Source organism: Canis aureus, chromosome 21 (genome assembly GCF_053574225.1).
Source record: "Canis aureus isolate CA01 chromosome 21, VMU_Caureus_v.1.0, whole genome shotgun sequence".
NCBI classification, from domain to species: domain Eukaryota; kingdom Metazoa; phylum Chordata; class Mammalia; order Carnivora; family Canidae; genus Canis; species Canis aureus.
In genome coordinates, this window is record NC_135631.1 from 11,082,391 (window position 1) to 11,104,078 (window position 21,688).

The following is a 21,688-nucleotide window of genomic DNA, read 5'->3' on the forward strand; positions in this document are numbered from 1 at the left end:
GCTCCTTATAAGCAGAGGGAAGTGGGGACACGGGCACGTAGGGGAGGCAGAGGCGGAAGGGACATGTGAACAAGCCAAGGACTAGCAGGGATTGCCGGCAACCGCCAGAAGCTAGAAGCAGCAGAGAAGGCTTCTTTCCTTAGAGTCTTTGGAGGGAGCATGGCCCTGCTGCCCCTTGGTTTTGGACTCTTGGCCTCCAGAACTGGAAGAGAACAAACTTCTGCTGTCTGAAGCCACCCGGGTTGTGGTACTTTGTTATAGCAGCCCCGGGGGAAGGGACAAAGGGGCCCCGGACTCCCAAGCGGGGTTACCTTGTGCCGGTCACTAGCCTCTCCAGGCCTTGCTGAGCACCCTTCCAGTGAGGATAAAACCTAGTTCGGGGTGTTGTGAGGATTAAGTGGAATAATGTACACAAGTCTGAAGCGGTTCAGTAAACAGCAGTGGAATCTGACTCCAGTGTGTTTAAATACAGTAATTCTTCAGAGCTGGGCTCCCCGGCTGCTCCGGGAGAGGGGACCGACGGCCCCATGTTATTTTTTATGGTTAATTTTGGAAATTCCAAGTTAACAATTAGGTTAAAACTTGATATTTCTGTAAGCTCTATTGAAAGTATCACAAGTTGTATATTCAACATTTTGAAGAAGAAGGGGGGAAAAATCCGTCGTATTTTTCACTCTGCGCGCACACAGATTACATGCTTGTACCAAATGAATGAACAGTTAGTTTATACCAGATGCCAGCCGACAGCCTGATGCCAACTGGAAATAAAGTTATGGATGTATATACACTCATATAAACTGATCTCTAACCTTGTATATAAAACCATATGTGTCTATCTCTTTATGCACATTGGATGCATAGATTACTCATCACAGATGCATACACATATATGTCTTCAACAGGTCCATCCAGCAAATATTTACTCAGTGTTCACTCTATGCAGGGTGTGTGTATGTAAATGTGCGTGCGCAGAGAGAGAGGAATATGTGTTTGTACATAAATAATATACACACATAGCTGATTCTACCAGAAGCCAACCAGATTCTGGATGCAGGCAGTGGGAGCCTTGCCACGGGAAGACCATATACTCCACACTCCCTGCCTGGGGGATGTGCCAAATTTGGAGGTGAACAGAGCCACCCTGGGGAGTGAGGGGGCAGCGCGGGGCAGATGGCAGGTGAGGGAGGAAGGTCTCTGGCTCCCTCTCAGGAGAGCAGAGTTAGGATTAGAGTCACAAGCCCCTTCAGGTCAATCACACCCGGGCTGTCTCTGTCTCCATCTAGTTGGGGACATGGGAGGAAGCACCTCTTGAGAGGCATCTGGGGTGCACGGCCCCTTGTTCCTGCCTTCTAGGCTGAGTGTCAGCTCCTGGATATAGGGGGACCGAATGGTCCCCAGCACCAGCTTCCACTTCAGAGGCCTCCCATGTGCTCCACAGGACCCCCCCTCCTCCCCGATGGCACTTCTCTTTAGGACAGGGCTGGGCTGGTGTGGTTGAGTCAGAGGTCACTCGGGACAGGTTGGGGGAGAAGAAGGGGGTAGCCGGGAGGGCTGTACTCTTGTCCTTCCTCTCATAACTGAAGTGATTCATCCACCCCCTGCCTTCTCCGCTTGACTCCAAAGGGGGCTATTGGGTCCTATGGGTGTTCCGCCCCCAGAGCCCAGTACAGGGCCTGCCCCCTGGGAGGCCCTTAATGAAATGCTGGGAACATGGAGGCTTAGAGAAGTGAAGGGGCTTGCCCTGGGGGCGTGGGCAGCCAGGCAGTAGAGCGAGGCTTGAGTGCGCACACCCGCCTCAGAGCAGACCCACTGCTTTACACATGCAGCAAGTGGCTCACGGCCTGTCTGGGACCCACTGGACCCACTCCACGTGCCACTGGCTTGCTGTGGCCTGGCCCACCACGACAGGAGCGGCCCCTTGTCTGACTTGTTTGCACCTGAGCTCCAGGGCACCGAGCACACAAATGGGATGGCGGTCGGTGCTCGGCAGGTGTTCACTGAACAAGTGAATGACTCAGGGCCTCCAGTCAAGGACACTTCCCATAACAACTAGACATTTCTAAAAGGTCTGGAGCTGAAACAGTAATTGATTTTAGATACACGAGGGCAGTCTGGGGATGGAGATTATTTCCAGGTGAGGATAGGCAAAGGAGAGGAAGTGCTTTCTTTAAGGGTCTGGGAAGCTGACCACTAGGGCCTGAACGTACTTTATCTCATTATGGGTAGCTGGCATGATTTCTATTTCACAGATGAGGAGGCTGAAGTTGAGAGAGGTAAAGAAACTTGCTCAAGGTCACACAGCCAGGATGTGGCAGTGGAGGTCTGATTTAACTCCCATTCTGGGCCTCAGGGAAAAATCACTGCTGGTCTTGCTGTTGAACCCAGGCTGTAGTTACTGCCTGCCTGACCTCTCCTCTTTCTTTTCTTCTATAAGGATTTAGTTATTTTCCAGAGCAAAAAAGGATACACTTGGGGTATTCAAGCTTGGGATTCTTTTTTCTCTCTTCTGGTATGCCATTAGGAAGGATGCTGGTTCTGGCCTCTTACAAGGGCTACACCAGAGGCAACATAGGCTTCTGGCGATGCGCCCCCTCCCCAAGAAGCCCACCTTTCTTTGTCCTCTCAGGAGAGTTCCCCTGATGTGAATGAGAGGGATGGTTTGTAGGGGTGGTCTCTAGTCCCGGCCAGTTGGCACAAAAGGAAATGGTTTGTGGATTTAGGTGTTGGATGAATGAATAAAGGAACTTAAAGCGGGTCCCTGGTCACTAGGAACACAATCAGCATACACCTGTGGGCTGATGCAGGTGGATCGTGCTTCTGCCACGGGGATGGGGTGCGGATGTCCCCTGGGGGTGGTCCCTGGGGTTCACATCGGTGTGCCCCCCGCCCCTTCTAACCCCAGCTTAGTGGCCAAGAGTCCAGGCACACGGCCTGGTCAAGGACCCTTCCTATCCTAACAGAACCAAGCTGTTTGCCTAGATCCTGGCCACTAAGCTGGGGTTGGGGGGTTGGGGGACTGCGCTTTGTCACAACCACATCCCGCTAAGCTTTGCGGCTCAGGGACCTTGCATGTAAGTTGCTGGGTGCCCCTGGGCGAGTCACTTTAGCTCTCTGTTCGTTTCCTCATCTGCTCAATGAGGGTAGCACTGCCCACCTCCTGCATCTGCTGTGAACTCTCCAGTAAAGCACTGAGCGCAGAGCCTGGCACCTGGGAAGCTCACGAACAAACATTAGCTGTTATGACAACGATTAGCCTCATCAACAAAGCACCCATAAAGGGCGATTGGCGGGGCTGGTGCGCAGAGGTGGGTGTCTAGTGTGTGTGTGTGTGAGGGATGTGTGTCACCCACGCCTCTGCTCTGGGGCTTCTGAGGCCGAGGGCAGACAGTGGAGGTGCCCACGGTCTCCTGCCTCGCCAAGCCCTCCAGCAGGAGCCCCTTCTGGAAGCACAGGCTGCCTCCTGCAATCTCTGTCCCTTGGTCTGGCCGCCTGTCCCTCCGCTGGCAAGGGCAAAGAGGAGGCCCGGCCAGGGGGCCCTGGTCCTGGGCGGCCTGCCCGAAGCCAGCCAAGGACTCTTTGTCCTGGGAGGGGCCCAATGCCTGGTTGCAGCTGCTACTCCCGGGAGGGGCGGGAGGGGCCCCTCTGGTCTCTCAGCCCAGGGGTCAGCACCCAGAGGGGGGCCCAGCCCTGCAGACCCTCCTGGTCCCCCCAGGGCTGCTTCCTGCTCTTGTTTGTCCCTGAAACCTGAGAAAATGAGCCAAGTCCCCGGGAAAGGGGGCTCCAGCTGGGGGCCCGGTCCCCTTGACCCCAGTGACTTCTGGTTGGGGATGGGGCGAGTGGTTGTCCGTGCTCTTGAAGATGCTCTCCGTATGCCACCCTCCCACTCAGGCCACGGCCGGTTTTCCAGATTTTGTCTTTTCCCACACTCTTTCCTCGTGCTCCTTCACACACCCAGTTCTTCTTAAAGGGACTCTAAGAAGAACCAATTTTCTCTGAACAGAACAATGCCCTATTAATCTTTCGGGGGATTTGAACTTGGCAACGTTTCAGCCTTTGATTTAAATATCATTTTGGTAATGGGGCAATAAAAAGAAGTCTGACTCTTGGACAACACGGGGTTTCCAATACCTTCTGAGCATGAGACAATTTCAAATATAAAATTAAATCCAACTCCCTCCGCCCTCCTTCCCTCCCTCCCTCTCTCCCTCCCTCTTGCTTTCACTCACACAAAAGCTCACTTCCCACATACTTCATGGGGATATTTCAAGTTAAAGTTTTGTTTACCTTATAGAAAAGTTAATTAGTTCCTTTTGATCTCATAGGGAAAACCACACAGGAAATTTTTCTTCAGAAAGTGTACACACGAAGGCATGCTTTTTCCTCATAACCAGAGATATTCATTAAAACAATTCGTTTCGATTTTTAATTTAAAGAAAACATTTTACATTTTCCTTATTTATTATTAAGAAAGTCATTGTCCCCAGGGCAGAGCGTAAAGGGGGTCGGCTGTGGTGCTTTTGCTGTGTAAGCAGCCAGCGTTGGGCAGTTTATAATCTGCCCCTAGTTTGTTTTTCTACTTTGGATAACAAGAGACTTCTGCAGAGAGGCAAACCTTCAAACATGCCAAATTTCAGTCGCCAAAATATTAAAAATCCGGGGTTTGGGAGATTGAGACTGTATGGTTTAAATAAAGATATTTAGGTTCTGAAATATAAATATTCAAGATCCTGAAAAAACATATCATTGCATTAAAATCTGAAACAGGCAGTGGGTGAATCGAAGGGAGAAAATGTTTACTTTTTTGAGGTTTATCTAATGAAATATAATAAATAGTACATCTCTCTCTCTCTCTCTCTCTCTCTCTCTTTTAACCCCTAGAGATATTTAAGCAATACCTGGATTTGTACAATAAGCTGCTTAGCAAAAGTCTAGAAAGAGAAACGCTTGGATTTTGAAAATGCGATTTTCAATCTTAAGCACATTTTCCACATCTTGTATTGTTACGGGATAAGGGATGCCGAGGACTCTGCAAATTGTGGAATTCATTTCCAGCACAGACCGAGCGAAAAAGGAATAGTATGGCTTCCTCGAGGTTGAAAGAACAAATTAAAAGATATTGCTGTCGGAGCAGCCAGAGGCTGGGGTCCCCATGACTGCAAGGCAAAAAAAAAAAAAAAAAAAAATTCTCATCTATAGATATGGTATGGACCAAATGCCCGGGGAAGAGATGTTTTTACAGAAGAAAAACCACAAAAACATAACAGTTCTAAAGAGTGGTGTTGACATCAGTATATAATTTTGAGGGTATTTTTGGGTGCGTATCCCTTTCCTGCCCCTGACACAAATATTTGGAGATTGGGACTGTCATTGTTGATAAAAATTAAATTGATGCTGCATACAAAAGATATATAAAAACCATGTTAACATATGGAGCGACTTTGATGATGTTCTGTACAGTGAAAGTCTAAGAATCTGATGACATTTTATTGTCGCCCATTTGCATTTTCATCTGCACCAACCACTGCCTTTAAAAACAGAACTCTTAATATAGATTTCTTTATCAAAGACTTTCACCTGAAGATAAATTTTCTGGTTTAAATATACCCTGCTTTCCGATTTTACTTTTTAATTTTTATTTGTAAACGGTGAAGGTGTGTGACGATCCACTTGTGAAAGTTAGAAAATTATGCATCTGTTTTGAAGAGGGCTTTAAAAACGCTGCCTGCTGCCCGGAGGAGCAGATTCCTGCAAATGAACAGCCCTAGGGAAGCCAGTTATTAATGCGAGTTTCCAAAGTCTTTCCGTTCAAGTGCGGCGTCCGAAAACCTTTTTAAAATCGCCCTTCTCTCACACCATTAACTTTAATAATTTCTTCTGAAGATAACTTTAATAATTTCCTCCCTGAGATAACTTTAATAATTTCTTCTGAAGAAATATTTATGCTTTTTAGCGTTGGAAATGTTCTCTTCCTTTTTTTCCCTCCCTTTTCTTGCTTCCTCGAGGAAAACAGTTTAATGTAAAGTTCAAGGGGGAAGAGAGACTCATTTAACAAAAGGGCTGGAAACAGAAGCTGAGATGAATACCCAATTCCCTCTTTGGATTTGCCAAATAACAACGAAAAAATCAAATACTTCCCAGAAGACCACTGATGGGATTCCTCCCAAATAAATACGCATCTCTTCCTATTTTCGTCAAAACAAATAATTTTCTTTGTGGCTAGGACTTTTGGAGACTGGGGGGCCCGCACTCTTTCAGTGCCCTCCACTGGGAACCTTGAGATTTCAATATATATATCTCTATATAAAATATATAGGTATATAAAAATATATATATAATTTTCCCCTTCCATGAATTCCCATAAAGTTGGCGTACTTTCTCTAGGGGAGCACGGGCTGGGAGAGCGTCGGGTCCCTGGGTCGACACTTCCTTGGCCTGAATGCAGGAGGAAAGGAGGTGAAGAGAGCTGAGAGAAAAACACGATCCTTACAGGAGAACACGTTGGCAGAGGGATAAAAAGAGCGAGACAAGTAAATATTTTTCTAGCGCGCTTCCAAGTTAAAACCAGCGAAGCTACCCAGTTTAAAGAAAGGGAAAACAAAATTCGTCCCTACCTTTGTCAGATGCAAAGTAATGGGGGGACTTGTTTCCAGAGTGGTTGGGACCTACACAGAGCTTCTTACCTTAAATCTATACATTTTGAGCAAAAACAGCTTGGAGCAATTCTTTCCAAACAGCCCCAAATGTTAACCATTCCATTCAAGATCAGGTTTCTCCTTCAGCCTAGACGGTGATATCAGTTGGATTTTCTTTTCTTTTCTCCCCCCCCTTCTTTTTTTAAAAATATGGATTCTTATGTTTCCAATCCTCAAACATACTTTTTTCATCTTTGTTAACGCTCCTCTCGCTGCTGGATGGGGTGGGAGTGGTCAGGAGTCCTTCTCTTTGGGACAATTAGCCTCCCACTTGGTCATTTTTAATAAGTCTGAATGATTTGTCGTGGTCACTGAGTAGGGGCTCTCTCTCTCTCTCCCCTCCAATATTGTTGTAGATACGTAAAGTTTACGGCGTGCTGTAAATATGTCAGTTTTTGCCTGGGAGTCTGCTAATAAAGAACTTCGAGGTATTATTGATGGAAAAGAGAATGTTTTCAATAAGACTGGCCGGGGCTGAGGTTGGAGACATTCCACACCCAGCAGAGCGCAGGCGATGGAAAGGCCGGTGACCGCGGGCGCTGCGCTGGGCCTGCCCGCCTTTCTGGTTCTCGGCACCACCGTGTGAAACTTTTAAGAGCTCGGTCCTCTTTTCAATGGCCTTCCCGGCCATCAGTGACATAACCGAGCTTATCAGAGGATCACAAGACACCGCTTTCCCCCCTCTGATCCCCTTTGGCTTTCTGAGCTCACCCCTGTTGATAGGAGACATAAAGAAATCCAAACTGTTCCATGGGAATCTCACTTTTTCACTCTACGCGGCACCTTCGCAGTGCAAATTGGAATCGTTTCTCTTTCTTCCTTCTTTCATTTGCAGTTTAATTCTCCTGCTTTCCCCCCACCCCCGCCCCCCGAAAAAAAAAAAAAGGAAAAAAGAATTCGCAGAAAATTTGGTCTCTGGCCACCACGCGGCCCTGGTTTCTCCGTCGAAGTGGCTCGCTCTGGGTTTTTTATTTTTTATTTTTGTCACATCGCCCCACATGACAGTTTCATCTGGTGCTAATGTGGCCGTCACATGGGTCGGCCCTCAGAATTCCATGCTCATTTACCATTAATCAAATGCATCATTATGAATTGTGTATGCATTTTAGAGCAGACCCAAGCCCCGGCTCGATATGGAAGCGCTTTTTTTTTTTTCATTCATGTTCAGCAACAAAACTCACATCTGCTGTGAAGATTAATGGCAAGGCCAAAGCGGCATTCTTTGTGTTTGCCTAGCCCAGAAATCAACAGCCCTAAATTACAGGTTGGTAAGCTATGTCCAGGTAGCATTAGTTTTTCCGGATTATTATTATTATTGCTAATGGGGCACTCTAATCACCCCCAGCAAACTGAAGCTGGTAAGAGAGAGGCCAGAGGAAGCTGTCGGAGACCACAGTTTCAGCTTCTTAGGGGCCTGGGGTGGGGGTGGGTGTCTCCTTGAGACTGGGGGTTTTTTGTCTTAAATTGCATTTTGGTCAAAATGGGGACTGGCCCTCCTAATTTTGAAGAATTCGAAGTATTTGCAGGCTGAGCTGGGATGGGTGGGGGTGGGGACTGGGGACGGTGTTACCCGCTGGACGCCTTCAGCAATTGTGAACTGTGCTTCCCTGGGACTCATTCCCCAGTTAGGGCTCTGTGGGAGCATTCTGAGTTCCGGAACCTTCCTTGGAGGGCCTGTCTCCTATCGGCTGATGGGGACATGGAGACTCCTGGATGTATAAAAAAGGGTTTTCGCTGGGAATTTACAGTGATCAAAGTCTTTCCTGAGGTCGGGGACCATGTTTCAGGTAAAAGCCTTTTCCTGAGCTGTCACAATAGTTCCAGGAGATGGGACCTGCTGCCTGAGACCGGACCCCAGCCCTGACCCCTCTCTCCCTGCTAGGCTGGGGAGATGGATCTGACTTGAGGTCAGCTCACATTTTGATGTCTAATTGCCAGCAATCCCCAGCACAGATCGGGAACACGCAGAGAAATTGGCCTCCAGGAGCGAGAGAGGTGAGGTGCAGGGGGCTGTCTGTGCTGCTGGCTTCTTTTGTGGCACTGTTTTTTTTTTCTATTCTCCCCTCCAAGCAGACAGCTAGACAGCTGGGCCTGGATTTTGACTTGGTTGCCCCTCATAGGGGTATAGGGACACTCTTGCCCCCAGGGAAAGGTCTCTGTTGTGAGGCCTTCCTGTGCTGTGCTGGGGCTCATGATATTAGTGAAGCCTGTTAAAAATAAACACCTTTTTAGAGTGTGCTGCTCGTGGTCTGCCCAAGCCCCTGGCTGGCGAGTCTCCAGGAGAGGCTGAGAGTCTTGAACTGCTTGGTGGGCTCCATGCCAGGGTGCTGGATTTGCTCATGTGGCCCCCTGGGCATATTTTGGGAACCGTCCTCCCTTAGAAGACTCTTCCCACCTGGAAGGTCTGGGCCGCTTCCCTGTAGGGGAGTTCAGAGGCACCAGAGCACAGATTTTCAACCCCTCTTCCTTCCTTCTCCTGGTTAGGGATGGTGTGTGTGTGTGTGCACAAAAGTTGGTGCAGAGCAACAGTAGATGGGCTCTGGCTGAGCTGGATGGTGGCTGCCAGTGGAGGGTTCAGTGGCGGGAGATGGTCCCTCCACACACGCAGTGTGTGAGCATGTGTATGGTAGTTGGGGTCTACCCGTGGTCCCCAGGCCAAGCCCCAGGCTCCATTTTTGTCATGCTGGGGCCTCTTTCCCAGTGGGGAAGTGCCTCTAGTGCTGATGTCAACAAGGCTGAGGCTGCGATCAGGAATGGGCAGCTCAAGGCTGGCAGGTGTGACCTCAGAGGGAAGGAACAGCTGGGGATGGTGGGCACTGTTTTCCCTCCCACTCCCATGACCTTTAGGGCCAAGAATGAGGCAGTAGCGTCCAGGCTCTGAGCCCGGGCTTCCGAAGGGCTTAGAAGAAGCCTGTGGGACAGGGCTTTGGGGGTGCCTTCAGCTACTCTGGCTGGGTCTGGGCTTAGTCTCAGAATGACTGGGGATTTCACCGAGTGGCAGAGTCTACTCCATGGCCACGGCTTCTTGGGGACCCTCTTCCTAGGGCTATTCAAGCCTATAACAGCCCTGGGAGCAGGACTCTGGTGCTCAGAATGGTTGTTAATCCATTTAAGGTCACCCAGAGGGGCACCTGGGTGGCTTAGTAGATGAGTGTCTGCCTTTGGCTCAGGTCCTGGGATCGAGTCTTGCATCAGACTCCTTGCAGGGAGCCTACTTCTCCCCCTGCCTATGTCTCTGCTTCTCTCTCTATGTCTCTCATGAATAAATTAATAAAATCTTAAAAAAAAAAAAAAGTCACCCAGAACCCAGGTCTTTCCAGGTCTGAACCCTGAGCCCAACCTGTGCCAGTGACGCCCCACAATGTCATTAAAGCTGAAAAATGCAGGGCCTTGAGCTTCTGAAGTAGATTTTCTTTGAGACTTAAGGAATAGTCTAATTAAAATACTTACAAACAGGCCAAGGTCTGGTCCCGCTTCGAGCAGCTCTCTCGGGCTTCCAGGCAAATAGCTCTGGTTCCATTGACATTGGTTTTAAAAAAAATTAGAATTTGGGTCACTTTGGTTTGAGGCTCAGTAAGTCAATGTGGCTTGTCTGGCTTTTGTCTGCTACCTTGTTTGCCTCAAGGACGTAGAAGGGTTTCAGTTTATAAAGCATGTGCAGACGTGGCTGTCCGCTGGTGGTGATGTTCTTTCTCTCTGTTTCTGGTCCTTTTTTAGAGAAGCTGGTGAGTCTGGTCTTCTCCATCTCGGGGCCGGTCATTTAAGTGGGCCTGGACCAGGACAATGCCACATAGAAAACTGCCACTGGTGAGTAGAGGTGATAGGTAAACAGATATTATTTGATAGATATTATTTGACATGGAGAGACGCTCACTAGCTCGCTAAGTTTGACACCTGAAGCTCATTTTAAATTACAAAAGTAACACATACACCTGGTAAGAAACAGAAACTTGACAGTATTTTTAAAGTCCATGAAATGGATTAATATTTGCACAGCGCTTAGAAGAACAGCGCCTGGCACGTACTAAACACTTCGGAAGTGCTTACTAAATAAAAATATGTGACATTCGAAGTAACTTTCTCTCCCATCCTAGATCTGCGGTCTCCCTCTCTGGAAGCAACCAAGCGAATGGTTTCTCGGATATCCTTCCAGAAATTTTGTGTGCTTGGGTAAGTGTGTGGGCACACACGATCATTTTTAGGCTGTAAAGTGAAAAGAGTAGGTTACAAAGCAGCTTCCAACAGGACGATCCCATTTTTAAAACAATCAGATCAACAAACAAACAAACGTGCATAGAAAATAATCTGGAAAAAAAAAAGAAAATAATCTAGAATCATGTACACCAAAGTAGTAACAGCAGTTATCTCTAAAAGGCGGGATCGTGAGTGGGTTTTCGTTTTCTTTTTGTCTCCTTTTGCTCACGCTGTTTATAATTCTAAAAATGAATGAAAGGGAGCGTGCACACATAAGCGAGGGGGTGAATACGTGGACCTTGGTCCTCTGGTGTAAATGTGTTCTCTGAGGGCTAACGTCCTGGCGGGGGGCCCGGGACTCCCATCACGGGGTCTGCACAGACCACCTCCCATTTGCTGCCTGGGACCTGCCACTCTTGCTGATCCGCATTTGGCTCTGCCGGGTGGCTCCAGGACTCCTTGCGGGGCCCCCTGGACGGGGGATCCAGCCAGGATAAAGTTTCCAGGGCTGTGCTACACACACTTTCTAGCTTTCCCTATTGTTTCTTTTGCTCCCTCCATAGCCCTCCACTGTTGTGGGGAAGAAAACTTCTTCCCTCTGCCGGGCTGGGCCTGGGGTGGGGGTGGGAGGCTGACCTCCCCAGCAGGGAATGAAGGTGAGAGCCATTTGAAGTGAATCTGCTTAGGTGTTCATTCGGGGAGCCCGAGTCCCATGACCTGGGTCCTTGGAACCCGTCGGGGGGGCCCCCTCTGGATGTGCCTGTGACACACAGAGGCAGGCCAGCCCGCCTCGCTGACTTTCCGGCCTGACTTGATTGAAGCCTTGTCTGAGTCCTGGAGTGGCCAGTGGAGCAGGAGTCCTGGGGGTGGGTCCTGACTGTTTCTGACTCTGAATACAGTTCTGGAGTCAAGCAGACTCGGGCCATGAACCTGGTACTGTTGTTTACCGGCCGAGGCACCTGGGGCACGTGAGTTTGTCTTTCTGAGCCTCGAATTCCTCATCTCTAAAATGGGAGCAAATAGTGGCACCTTCCTCATGGTGATGGCATATCTTCATTCTCAACTCTTGCCTTCAATACAGATTTTTCTGAGCCCCTCCTGGGGGCCAAGTCCCTCACCTGACCCTGTGTGGGCTCAGACGTGTAAACCTCTATCTAGGACACCAGATAGAACAAAAGACATGCTTTCCAGGGGCAAAAGCATGGGGAAAGCAGGGGAGGTTTCTCGACGGGTGGACAGGAAGGCCGATATGGTGGGGCTTGCAGTTGGAGAGGAGACCCTAGCAGTGTCCACAGCCCTTCCACGGATAGGACTTCACATATTTCTCACAAAGGCCTTAGAATCTGACTTTTGCTGAGGGGAACGTTAAATTAAACTTATTTTTCAGCCAGGTTGAGTTGGATATTCAGCAGAGTGGAATGTGCTGGACAATAGTGAACAATACTCAGAGTCCAATCTGTCCGGCCTCCTCTGCTCTCATCCTGGGAAACTGGTTGCCCGTTTAGCTGTGAGGCAGGGAGAGCTTGAAAGCCACCTCAAACCCAGCTTTCCCCAGGAGACTTCCCTTCCACTCTTCTGCTGCTGCTGTCCACAGGGCTGGAAAGGACAAGATCTTCGGACAGACCAGCCCCCAACCCTGACTCTGCCATGTGCATGCTGGAGATCTTGGGCAAGCCTCAGTGTCCTTGTCAGGAAAATGGGCACAGCGGCAACACCCACCTTGCCAAGCTGCTGTGAGCATTCCAGATGGTACAACGCACCCACATAATGCCTAGCACATGCCAGGACGTCTGAGGCAGGGCTGGGTCCTCTGCCAGTGGGGCCCCGTGTCTGGACTCAAGACATTCTTCCCCTTATTACAAAGCCACACACCAGGACCTAGCTCATCTGGGACCCACGTGAACCCCGGGGCTCTGAGATATTTCATCCCTCTATTTGGCTTTCGTCTTCCTGACCCCGGCTCAATGTCCCCACCCACCTGCCACCCTGCCAGGCCCCCAGTGAGCAGAGAAATTGGGAACCTGGCAGAGCCGAGGGAGAAGGAGGTTGCAAGGTAGAGGTCAGGAGAGAGAAGGGATGTACCCAGGATGCTGCGACGGGATCTTCCGGGGGTCGGGGCCAACGGCAAAACCTGCCCTGGTGCTCTCTTTCCCCCAGCGCGTCCCAAATCAAGAAGGCAAAGAAGGGTTTGGCTTTATTTTCCTCCCTCCTCTCATCTGTAAAATTGAGACATTACAGTTCCAAAATGGGCTTTGAGCCTGTAGAAATTAATCCGGTCTGGCAGGAGGTCTGCAAATAAACATATTGTTTCGATTGGTGTTGACATTTGGATTGTGAGAAGGTTTGAAAATGTAACTGTAGTTGGGATTTTCCAGCCCATCCAAGTTTTTCCGTGGAGGGGCTCAACAAGCCTTAGCTGGTGGCTGGGTGAGAGCCCTCTAGAAACCCGCGTCGGGCACTGGCTGAGGCCGAAGCGCCCCGGCTCGGAGCCTGCGCCCCAGGGGACAACCTGAGCTCTTGCGTGGGTGCCGTAAGCACTTTGGGATGCAAAGCCTCTGGGGGTGACCGACCTCTCCAGGAGTGACCTTAAAGACTTAGAGCACCTACCATGTGCCGGCACCTTCTATGCGCAAACTCATTTCGTCCTCCGGCCAGGGCTGCGGTGCAGGATTACCCCCATTTTATAGATGGGGCCTCTGGAGGAACTGAGAGGTTAGGTGACTTGCCCAAACCACACAGAAGAAAAGTGAAGGCTCGAACTCAGCCTGTTCTGACTCCCGACAGCTTGCCCTATATCACCTACTTTCTGCCAGGAACTTTCCAGAAGGTCATCTCACCAGTAGAATGGCTCTCTACCCACGGGAAAGGGCTGAGCCTGGACTGAGGGAAACCTAAGTTGGCAGAGTGTTTGGTCATCAAGACGGCTGGTTCCATCCCATTTCTGGACCCCCGTGGAGGGAAGCCCCCCTTCACCCTCTGGCCACTGTGGAAGCAGGTGGCATTTTCACCTCCCCCCTTCACTGCACAGGAGCTCATCCTTCAATGGCCTCTGAGCCTCCCTGCCTCCCCTGCCACTCAGCTCCAGCATCCCCACTCAGGCCCAGTGGCCTGGTTTCCCATGCACGGGGACCCGAGAAAGCCACCTAGTCAGGGAACAGGGACACACAGCTTCCAACCACGAACTCAGGCTGCTGGCCCGATGTCGGCACCGTATTTTTAAGCTTGGTGATTTCTGTACCTGGTGGCTTCTGTGCGTCCCAGGCCTCTCTCCCTGCCTCCTAGCTTCGGCATTGCAAAGATCCCTCTGCAGTGGCGCACTGCTTCTGTCTCCCTCCCAAAGCTCTGGGTCTGTCCCTGCAGAGCAGGACATGGCCGGGAAAGCTCACCATCGGGAGCCTCCCATGTGTCGGTAGTGCCGACTGGCCAGCCTCCAGCCATTTCTTAAGTCCATGCCCTCGCCTGCCTCCCCAGGGGCTATTTCCCCAGGCATGGGGGCCTTGGTGCCACCTGGGATGAAGGTCTTCTGGTACCCACCACCCCGCCTCCATACTCTTTGCTGCTTGGGGTGACCGGGAGTGGGGGTTGCAAGATGAGGACCCGGGTCCAGCCCCATCGCCCGGGCTTCGTGTCGAGGTGAGCCCATGCCAGGAAGATGCCTCCTCAGGGGCAGCCCTCCTCACCGACTTCTCTGCTGCCTCCCCCTCTCCCTGGGTGGGGAGTGAGAGGGAACCTCCTGGGGGAAGGACTCACCTCATTTGTTCCCGTAGACAAGGGAAGTCTCTAGCACACAACCTTGAGGCTGAGAGAGGCCTCCTCTTTGCACCTTGCCACACCCTTGTCTCTGGCGCTGCCCCCCAGCCCCCATTCGCTCTGACTCCTCAGTACCCATCTTCTCACATTCAAAGGCTGGAAACCATGACCAGAGGTTTGGGGGCATTGCGTTTGGCCTGACACTGTTCTGGGAGCTAATGTTTGGGCTTGGATCCCTTCTGAATGTTATGTTTTTTGTTTGTTGGCTGGCTTTGCCTTCAGGAGGTGTGAACCTTCGACTGGGTTTGAGTTTCTGGAAACCAGGAAGGTTTGTGTTCATTTCAAGGTTCAGAAAATCACTGTGGTTTTGGGTCACGGTTGGGTTTGATTTGCGTGCTTGATGGCAGCGGAGGCCCGGGGGCTCTGAGCTAGGCCTGAGCAGGGGTCCCCGTGGGATCGGAGTGACAGACACTTGGGGTGTCCCCTGGGAGGGGCTGGTCCTGGGCCAAGCCCACAGGGCGAGTGGCTGAAGTGGAAGGGAGGGGCATGGCACTGGTTCTGGGGAAGTGGAGACAGAGAATTCACTTTCCCTCAAACTTCTTATCACAGAGCATGCCTGGATATGATTTTCGGGGACACAGCAGAGGGGGTTTGTGGGGAAAGCATGCAGCAAGAGCCAGGAGGAGAGCGGGACGGCCCCAGACACTGTGGTGGGAGGGAGCAGCCAGGTGTCTGCACACGCCTGCTGAGTGACTCGGGGCAGCTCTTCAACTTCTCTGAACTCCTTTCCTCATGCCTTTTCCTAAGGTGGTTTTGAGATTAAAGAGGATAATATTTGTAGAAACTCATGGGGGAGGTCAGAATATATTAGGCCTCGTGAGCTCTACAAAGACAGGGCTATGCCTCATTAATCATGTTCTTCCCAAGTTAGCGGAGCGCTTGGCCCTCACACTCATTCAATGAGCCCTTCTCGAAGCCAGATGGGAACTGGTCGCTCGGTTATTACTGTCAGTTTTAACAGCAAGTCTGTTTCCCCGATTGGAGGTTGGAGCTGGAGTCCTGAACTGCCCTGACTTGCTCTGGAAGGAGCCCTTCTCTCTGGGCACAGCGGTCTTCCTGCAATGGACACAAGCCTTTGGTCACCTCCCAAGGGTGTTCCCCATTCTCGCCAAGGCCTGTCACCTCCTGCCTCCAAGCTGACTTAATCCATTTCCATCCTCCAAGGGCTGGAAGAGTCTTTCTTTGCTAGTCACAAGGAGTTCCCAAAGTGTTTGGGTTTTCAGATTTTGGATCAGCTGGAGGCTGAGGCCCCTTGGTAGAGCGCCCACATGTCCCGGGTTTCCAGCTATAGTCTAAAATCTTCAGGGTCATTGTCCCTGTGAGTGTCAGCCTAATAGCCTTGAATTTTGGTCTGTAAATAATACCGGACTCCACTTACCGACTTTCTTGTTCTGGGCCCTTACTTAATCCTCCCCCATGTCCTGGAAGGTGGCATTATAGCACTATCCCCATTTTATAGACCAGGAAAGTGAGGCTCAGAGAGGTCAAGTCCCCAAGGCCCCTAGTGGCCCAGCTGGGACCCAAAGCCAGGTCTCTGGCCCCCTGGTAAACTGTCCTAGTGCACAGGTCGCAACGAAGGCGAGGACCCCTGAGCCTCTGAGTTGGTCTGTGAACCCGAATCTCCAAGGAGCCTTTCCCCATCTGGAACAGGGAGGGTGAGGACCCCCCTCCCCAACCTCCTCCCCCAAGGTGGCAAGCGGTCTCCAGCCTTGGAAGACGTAAATGGCTGGCTGCTTTGCCGGGCTGGGCCGTCACAGCCTGTTCAGGGGGGCAGGCGGTCCTGAAAGGTGAACTGTTAGGAGCAGAAGGCCTGGGGCGGTGTCCAGGCTGCCTGCCCGCCACCCCGCACCGATTAAGTCGCCCGGCCCCGCTCAATCCCCGGGTCTGTTTTGCCACCCAAACCGCGGGCCTCAGGACGACAGCCACACGCCCTCCGCCCGCGCCCCTCACCTTCCTCCCCCCGGGCTGGCAGAGGAGAACCCCGGGCTCGGTCAATGCCCCAGTGTTCCGCCGACGTCGCCCACGTCAGGGTTACTTTGCCTTCTTCAAATAGGATCTGCTGCTCCCCCCGCCCCCAGGGGGGCTCTACAGGCCCCGGGCCGGCTGGGGTGGGAGCACAGAAGGCCTTTTGTGGCTGACCTGTGAAGGCCCTGGCATCTTTGAAGATGATAAACAACCACTTGAGGAGAGAGTCACGTTTGCAGACGGAAGGACACAATTTAACTTGTCAAAAAACATTTGGGTTTCCTTTCTCACCGGGTTGGGGTGGGAGCAAATGATGCAGCAAGATTTCTGTCCCCTTTCTCCACGCTCTTCTAGATTTCTTCTGCAGCTTCCCTGTTCCTTTTGCCCACCCAGCCACCCACTCAGCAGCGCACGAGGTGTCCCCCACCCTGAGCCTGCCGTCAAGTAGCTCTTGAAACGTGCCCGTGTCTCTCTGTTCCAGGCTCTCCGTTGGCATCTCTCACTGCAACGAGCCTGGCGCCTGGGCTCTGGGTTTCTACTGCTGCTTGCCTTGGAGCCTCATGGGATGACTTTGGTCAACGCCAGTCTGACCCCATTGGCCTGAGTTACCTCACCGACCATCTCCCCCTCCGCCCCCTCTGATTTTCTGCTCTGGCCATGCTGGCCTCCTTCCAGGCAGGTTTCTGGCTCAGCGCCTTTGCAAGCACTGTTCCCTCTGCCTGGAATGCTCTTCCCTCAAAACCCCAGGAGGATCCCTCATCTCCTCTAGGTTTTCCAGAAGTTACCTTCTCAGTGAGACCTTGTCTGTCTACCTCATTTCAAATAGCAGCCCCTTCCTCCAACATTCCCCATTCCCCCTGTCCCCACTGCAGGCTTGATTTTTCTCCATCACCTTGATCTGACCAGAGGTGGATTTTCCACGAAACTGGTGGTGCTTATACCTCAGAGCCCTGCACTAGCAGCTTCCTGACCAAAATTGATATTTATAATTCTTCATTCTTAAGGAGTCTGCCCTTTCCCCCAAACTGTATAAGCTTTAGGCCCCACAAAAGCCCAGATCTGCCTGCCCCTTACCTGTTTTAATTTTTTTATTATGTCTCTCCCTCTGCCATTAAAATACAAACTCCACGAGGGCAGAAGTTTTTATCTTAAAAAAAATTTTTTTTTTTAAAACGGTTTTATCTCCAGGATGTAGAACAGTGGCCACAGACAGAAGGAGCTCCAGAAATGTTGCTGTCTGGCTGTATGTCAGCTCAGGTTCATATGTCATTCAGGGCCTCATGTTTCTTTTAGGATTAAGACCAGCTTCCTGGGACACCTGGGTGGCTCAGTGGTTGAGTGTCTGCCTTTGACTCAGGATGTGATCCCAGGGTCCCGGGATCGAGTCCTGCATCGGGCTCCCTGCATGGAGCCTGCTTTTCCCTCTACCTGTGTCTCTGCCTCTCTCTCTCTCTCTCTCCCTGTCTGTCTCTCATGAATAAATAAATAAAATATTTTAAAAAATTAAAAAAAGAAAAAAGACCAATCTCCTAACAACACTCTCAAGGCTCTGCCCTCTATCTGCTCCCAAATGTGCTAAGATTCCGACTCAGGGCCTTTGCACGGGCTGCTTCCTCCCATTGAGGCTCTTCCTCTCCTCTTGGCCTCCTTGTTCTTCCTTCAGGTCTTGAATGCTGGTCCTGTGTCCCCGGCAGTGGGGCTCTGGGGTCACGTGGCCTCTTGCACCTTGGAGTTTCTCTTGCTAGCATTGTCGTCACAGTCACATGCCATCTGTGCCATTGCTGGTTTAGGATTTGTTTCCCTTCCAGGACTGTAAGCTCTGTGACGGCAGGGCCATGCTGCTCTTGGGAGCTGCCATCTTCCCAGCGCAATGTCTGCCATGTGGTCCTTTTCACTGACTCCTTAAATAGCTGATGTGGGAAAGAGCAAAATAAAATCCAGTTGGGGAAAGATGGGAATCAGGCAGTTAATTATCAAAATAAGCAAAATCTCATTAAATCTATGGCATATCAGAGCTGAAAGAGATGGTCCAGTCTGTAACTCATAGACCAGGTGCCCTCACATCCTGGGAGTTCTATGGAGTGTCCTACAGGTTGTTGCTGCATACATGTAAGTGGGTGTGCATGTGCATGAGTGTGGGCATGTGTGTGCACACGTATATGCAGGTGTGCATGTGCACATGTATGCAACTCTAGGCGCAGGTATGTATGTATGGGTGTGCATGCAAGTGTTGGGGGTGGGGGTCAGGAAGGTGAAAAAACGGGCAAATAGACGGATGTTAGACCCATTCCTACTTCAAACAGAGTCATTCTGCTTTTATCCATTTATATATTGAACTTTGGCTTCTGCTTTTGTTTGAAAAGAAATAAGCCAAAAAAAATTAAATTAAAAAAAAAAGAGAGAAGAAATAAGCTCTCTGGGGGGCCTGGCAGGCTCAGTCGGTAGAACATACGGCTCTTTTATTTTTATTTTTTAAAAAGATTTTATCCATTTATTCATGAGAGACACAGAAAGAGAGGCAGAGACATAGGCAGAGGGAGAAGCAGGATCCCTGTGGGGAACCTGGTGCGGTACTCAATTTCAGGACCCTGGGATCCTGAGCTGATCAGGATGAGCTGAGCTGAAGGCAGACATTCAACCACTGAGCCACCCAAGTGCCCAGAACATGTGACTCTTTTTTTTTCTTAAAAGACTTTATTTATTCATGAGAGACACAGAGAGAGAGAAAGAGAGGCAGAGACACAGGCAGAGGAAGAAGCAGGCTCCATGCAGGGAGCCTTATGTGGGACTTGATCCTAGGACACGGGGATCACACCCTGAGCTGAAGGCAGACGCTCAACCACTGAACCACCTAAGCTTCCCAGAACATGTGACTCTTGATATTGGGGTGATGAGTTCAAGCCCCATGTAGAGCTTACTTAAAAAAAAACAATTTTGGGGATCCCTGGGTGGCTCAGGAGTTCAGCGCCTGCCTTTGGCCCAGGGCATGATCCTGGAGTCTCGGGATTGAGTCCCACGTCGGGCTCCCTGCATGGAGCCTGCTTCTCCCTCTGCCTGTATCTCTGCCTCTCTCTCTCATGAATAAATAAAGAAAATCTTAAAATAAAAAACAATTTTTAAAAACAATAAGATAAAATAAAATAAAATAGAATAAAATAAAAAAAGTTTCCAACCAAAATCAAATTTGGAAGTGCTGGTCTGATCACACCCCTCCTTCCTGTTTTACAGGTGGGTAAATGAGGCCCAGAGAAGTAGAAGCACTTGCTCAAGATCACAGAATGAATGAGCAACAAGCCCAAGGACTATTCCCTGATGTTCAGCCCACTCTTCCTGATTTGGGCAGAGCTTTGCATCATTTCTTCTGTGACCAGGTGGCCAAGCACCTGGACGTCCTGAAGCTCATGGAAAAGCTCCAGGGATCATGGAGCTTTAATCCCATCATGTGAATCAGGAATCATTTTAGCTGCAGAAGATATGACTCCCCAGATGCACGCAGTAAAAATCACAATGCTGAGCACAAGTGCTCAGGGGAAAATCCCGACACAGAACACTAACCTGCCTTTGAGTTTTTCAGTTGATATTATTGTCTGGAGGTGCTTCTAGCAAACCTATAGCAACAGGCACCAAAGGTTTAGAAAAATTTATGGGGGCAAAACTGAAAAGGGAACTAATTCTGTCCATTAGTTTCATGGTGTCAGTTTATGTGTGTGAATATGAAAAAAATTAAGAGGATTATTTCCCATATACTTTGATGCTGGAACAAATGCCTCCAGCCAATGGGGTCTTGGGGGGGGGGGGAGGAAGAACCATTGTTTTTCATCCTATAAAAATAAATTTTTACTTGTTCTCTGATTACAAAAATAATAGGTACACCTGAAGAAGTAGAACACTATAGAAATATGCACAACTTAGGGAAGTTGTTTCAATATTGTTCTCCCCCCAAGCAGACTCGTTAATACTGACTTGTATTCAGACCTACTAAGTGAGTGCCAGGCACTGGGAGGGCAACAGTGAACAAACACAGATGCCATCTGTGATCTTCCGGAACTCATAGTTGAGTGCAGAAGAGATATGAAATCATCACACAACTGTAAAAATTCAGTTGTGTTTTGCATTTAAAAGGAGACATACGAAGGCACGAAATTGGAAAAGAGACCTTGATGAGAAGGCTTGGGAAAGCTTTGTAGAAGGAGTCACAGTGGAGTTTGGGACCTGTTAAGTATGCGAAGATGGGAGGAAAGAGTGATCAAGGAAGAAGAAATGTCTATGCAAAGGCCCTGTGGCAGGAGGGAGAAAAATCAGTGTTGTCAGAGTGACTGGTTCATGGAGAGGCAGCAGAGGCATCTGGGGGGTCTGTGAAGATCATGGCCGAGACTTTGTCCTAACAGTAAAGGAAGCCATACTCTTTTAAATAAAATTGAGTGTGACCAAATTTGCACCTGCTATCAATCCTTTCTCATCGTGTCTTGGTGCACGTGTGTATCCACTCATGCTTTGACTTGTGGAAGCGAAATATTTTACTGGCTCAGGTGGACAGCTTGATCTAGGGCCTCAAACAACAGCCCCAGTTTCTCTCCATCTCTCAGCCTTGTCCTCTGTCCCGCTGGCCATTTCCGGGCACCTACAGCCCCAGGTACTTACACACCCTCTTCCCACCTGCATCAGTGTGAAAAACAGGGCCTGCCGGTGGGTACCAACCCCTGAGCCAATCACCCATTAGAGGAATGCGATGCTCTGATTGGTCAGGCCCAAGTCACGTGCCCCGGGGGCGGGGCTCGGAAGCACGTGTGCAGAGGAGCACCCAGCCTGGCAAGGACCACATCCCTGTGATCAAAGTCGGAGGAGGGTTATTTCTGGGATTAGGGGGTAGGATTGACTGAGGGGGCACAGGGCATCTTCCGGGAGAGCTGGAAATGTTCTATATCTTGACTTGGGGGTACCTACACGGGTGTGTATGTACACAAACACCTGTTGAATTGACACTTGAAGATGTACACACTTCACTGTAAGGTATCCCGACATGTATT

General features: G+C 50.1%; 1 long non-coding RNA gene across 1 annotated transcript; it reads left to right on the forward strand.

Annotated features, from left to right (window-relative positions):
* Positions 1–8,346: 8,346 nt before the first annotated feature.
* On the forward strand, positions 8,347–21,054 carry LOC144293218 (uncharacterized). Its single transcript, XR_013360640.1, has 3 exons — positions 8,347–8,479; positions 10,410–10,499; positions 19,890–21,054. It is a non-coding gene; the product is annotated as an uncharacterized LOC144293218 (long non-coding RNA).
* The last annotated feature ends 634 nt before the right edge of the window (positions 21,055–21,688 follow it).